We start from the raw sequence: 4,849 nt of genomic DNA, 5'->3' as shown, positions 1-4,849 counted from the left end.
ATTTTTGGACCTTTTTCATTTAAATTCAAAGTTTGACTCAAAGTTGACTTTTTGATCCTTTGACTTTTTCTTGATTTTGCCAATTGGGAAATGTTCCATATCACATTTGTGACTTGTCTCAAGCTTTAAATCATGTCTACACCATCATTCTACTACATTTTGAATCAAAATGCAAGGTTGGCAAAATTGTGCATTTGGCTTTATAAGAGTACAAGCAAGGACAGCATTCAAAAGCAGACCAAAAGCAGCAATTATGTTGGTCCTTCTGCAGCATTTCACAGCCCACTCAAGCAGCAAACACACCTCCATTTCCACTTATGCACAAACTTGGCATTTTTGCAAATTGGTTTCAAAGAGTAAAACAAAGTACAGCAGTGCATAAACAACATCAAACAGCAATTGGCAAAGTCTTTACAGCCTGTTTAAGGCCCAGCTCGAGCCAGCCTGCACCCTCCATTTTCCACATTTTCAAAATTAGCAAATATGCAAAAGGGTTTCATTAAGGTGAGTTTGATTAGCACATGGATTAGTAACCATAAACATACAATATAAGGACATTGTTCTGTCATTCTCACAACCCTAGACAGCAGCCACACAACCGAAAAACACTCTCTCCTCTCATTCTCCATTTTCACAAAATAGCAGAATTCTGATCAACTCTCAAAAACCCTCGAGCACCCTTGGTATTTCCATCATCTTACAACAATCTTGAGATGATTTGAAATCCTGTTTCTTAGCTGTAATGCCTTTGCCTGCTGCTGCTACACAAAGTCACATCCATGGTGAATCAAGATTGGAAGAGTTCTAAGCATCACTGAGCTAGGTTTCTGCAAGCACACATTAACATCAACTGTTAAGCATCACCTGTTTCAAGCTATCACACACAAAGAGCCACTGATTCACTTTTTCTTCACAACCAAGTACTTTAGTTGCCTAAGTTCTTTGAACTTGCTTGCTTGCTTTGCTATTTAGCATTTGCTTTGAGGTATAAATATTTCTTCTTCATGTAGTCTGGAGACCCGGTCTGTTATTTGACCGGGCAAACTGTCTGAAGTCCTCCTTAAGAGGCAATGCCTGTGTTTGTTTATATTTGTCCCAAGCAGGAAAAGTCCTTCAAGTAAGGCAATTGGTGGAAGGTAGGGATAAGTAATCTATCCCCCACTATTCAGTGTGTCCTCTCTTTGCTCCCATTACATGGTTGAAGCAATGAGATAAATACCCAAGGTCTAATCGAGTCAATAATGTGGAGAGAGTTCCTACTTTCTGAACTCCCACACCTTCTTTGATGCTCTCTCTGATATGAGATTGAAGCAATGAGGCACACCCCTCATCTCCTTTTCATCTGCTTCACCTGAGCCCCTCAATGGCCAGGTTAAGAGCAACCTTTACCCATTACAGTAGACTTTCAAAGTCAAACCCTCTTGTGTGAGCCCCCATTGTTTGGCTATAGAGTGTGTTGTTTGCTATTCATTGATCGACTGTTTGCTTCTTATGCACTTGTTTGCTTATATGTTATGCATTTATCATCATCATCAATTGCCATTAGTGCATGATCATCTCATTTGTCTGTGTGACTTTTGTTATTGTTGTTTGCCCATTGAGGACAATTGTAAGTCCATTGCTTTGGCATTTGCTCCTGTGATATGGAAGGATAGAGTGTAAGACCTCATTGGTCACTCATATCTTCTGTTTATCTGTGTGTATGTGAGGATACAGTTATAAGTCCCTGTAAGTTGGCATCTGTTATCCTGTGATCATAATTTGATCTGTTTGTTTTGTATGTGAGGTTGCAGTTATAAGTCCCTGTAAGTTGGCATCTGCTTTCCTGTGATCATAGTTTGTTTCATCTGTTTGTATGAGAGGTTGCAATTATAAGTCCCTGTAAGTTGGCATTTGCATTCCTGTGATCATATTGTTGCTTTTGTTCTTGTATGTGAGGATCCATTGTAAGTCCCTGTGATGTGGCATTGGATTTCCTGTGAGCATACTGTGGAGTTAACCTAAGTCCAGATAGATTGGCAGTTGACTTCCATAGTTCATCTTTGTTTTTCTTTTGAGGAGATTAGTGTAAGACCATTGAGTGGCATCTGATATCCATTTCTGTTTTAGGAGACTGGTGTAAATCCATCTATTGGTATCCGGTATCCGCTTTTATTTCTTTGCCTGTGGAGATTAGTGTAAGTCCATTGAGTGGCATCTGATATCCCATTTTGTTTTAGGAGCTTGGTATAAGACCATTGATTGGCATCCGATATCCGCTTTGGCTTGCTTTGTTTGTTTGTTATTATTAATTGCTATTCCAAAGGACACACTTGAATCATCTGCTATATGATTTCAAGAAGTGAACCTTCTAAGAAGTTTTACTATCCATCCTTCATCCATTCATCATCCATTATGTCCTAGACCTTTTCACACTTTATCTTTCAAACTTGACATAAGTGTTGTGCAAACATCTTCATGTTTTCAAACTAAAAAACCTGGACCCAAGTCCTTGACTTTTTTTCAAAACTTCATCTTCATAATACTTCTCTGAATCAATCTTAATCATACTTTGACTTCACTTTCATAATCACAATCAATTAACTTCACTCATTCACTTGTTTTGGCTCTGTCCATTGTTAATCTTTTCATGCATTAGCCATAGGTTTCAATTATCTTTGTGGTTGATGTAAATCTTGCCTATCCTTAGTGAGTCGACAGTAAGACTTCCGTACTTCAAACAGGGCTAACCCCTCTAGTACGTCGAAGCTATCCTCACATGGTGGATGTTGTTCTTGGTCGAGTGTTCTCCCATTGATAATGAAAAGCCTCAGTGCTTGTGTTTAAAATCAAATCCACCAACTTTTGGAAATCTTTTAGCCGAACTACGGCGTTCTGATCCTTACCTTTGATGGAAGGTACGTAGGCAACGGGTTCATCCGTTCGAACCCAATAACCCAATAACCTAATAAATTGTATATTCTTTTCTCACCATCCCAATCATGTTTGCACAACCTTTATGTCATAATAAATAATAATTTAGCACAACAAGTGTGAAAAGGGCTCCCTAGGAGTACCTAGGACGTAGTGGGTGCCTAACACCTTCCCATTGCGTAATTTACCCCTTACCCAGAATCTCTGATCTTTTTATTAGTTTTCTACGTGTAAAACTTCTTAGGCTTTTGTTCGCTTTTTAGCCAGTCCTTTGGATAAATAAAAGTGCGGTGGCGACTCGAAATTGAATGTATCTCTTAGCTTATGGTTTAACCAATAGATCATATAGCGACGAATACACCGTCACAGAAAAGTGGCGACTCTGCTGGGGAAATCTCACCAGAACCCTTGGTGGTATTGCCTACTTTTCACCCTTGTTGTGCTATATTGTTATTCTTTATCTGACATATTTTTGTACAATTTGGGATCACTGTATTGATTGTAATGTGTGAATTGCTTGATATACATTTGCTGTTTGCTTTGGTGATCTGTGAGATGAGTTCTATACCCGAACTCGAGTGCTCTCTAGGATAGGAGAATGGCATAGTCTTGTTGACTGGTGTGGAGTAGTCCTTAGCCAGTTGACTTGCGAGCCCATTCACTTGGTGGAGGTCATGTTGAACTAATAATGTCACACAAGTTATTTGTGGTTAGGCATTATTCTTTCAATCATGTTCCGCAGAAGCCAAGGACCTTAGTTTACCAAACCCATCTTGGCCTATTTTTAGGACCGTAGTGCGAAGGTCGTTCAGATGTCAGTTCTGATACGATTGTTACGCGATACTACACTCATAAGAGTTTCTCTTGAGAATATTCTTGGAATACGAGTATTCGTTCCTCCGATAATATTCGAAAGATGGAACGATGATTATGGGAACCTCTGATAGAACATGTCTGGCAGGTTTAAACCCTAGTACACTCCCTTTGGGCGGTTCTTAACCGAGACTCCATGCTCGTGACTCTCAACAAACCCGTGATTCGTGGTTGAGTCGTTCAAACATTGTTAATATCAATGGATCCCGGATCAGGTGTAAAACCTAAGATCCACCAAAGCGGCTGGTTGATATTAGGAATGTTTGAACCGGTTCATGTACCGTTAATATCAATGGAACTTGGGTGTCGATAAGGTGAAAACCTAAATCCACCAAAATGGATGATTGATATTAGGGATACATAGAGCTTTCCCACGACCTTTGTTTGGTGTGCTTTGCTTGATCCTTGAGTGTGTTTGTTGCATTCATGCATTCACGCATTCATCCGCATTCATGTCATCAGAAAGAGAAAATTTTCAAGGAACTTAAAGGGTTATTTGCAAAATTTTCAGACATGGAAAGACCGAAAAGGCATACAAAGAAATACAGCTTCAAACAGCCTGATGTCAAAGAGTTAAGGAATCTGACATCATATGTACTAGATCCCTTGGGTTTCAAAGCTCGATATGGGAAGCTTCTGCCGCTGTTGACTACTCAAGTGGATGAGGGATTGATGAGCACTCTTGCTCAGTTCTATGATCCGCTCTATCATTGCTTCTTATTTCCGGACTTCCAGTTGTTGCCGACTTTGGAAGAATACTCTCACCTTATTGGAATTCCTATTCTGGATCAAGTGCCGTTCAGTGGCTTAGAGAGTATTCCATCTGCTCGAGAGATTTCCAGCTTGTTGCACATAGATGAAGATCTGATTAGAGCTAATCTGACTACCAAAGGCGGAATTCAGGGTTTTCCCTCCGAGTTCCTTATTGCTCAAGCCATTTTTTATGGGAAAGCCATGAGTGAGGATGCCTTTGAGGCTCTATTCGTATTGCTTATCTATGGATTGGTGCTGTTTCCCAACTTCGACAAGTTCGTGGACATGAACGCCATTAGGATCTTTTCAG

This window comes from Lathyrus oleraceus, chromosome 3, assembly GCF_024323335.1.
Source record: "Lathyrus oleraceus cultivar Zhongwan6 chromosome 3, CAAS_Psat_ZW6_1.0, whole genome shotgun sequence".
NCBI classification, from domain to species: domain Eukaryota; kingdom Viridiplantae; phylum Streptophyta; class Magnoliopsida; order Fabales; family Fabaceae; genus Lathyrus; species Lathyrus oleraceus.
This window is presented reverse-complemented; position numbering follows the sequence as displayed.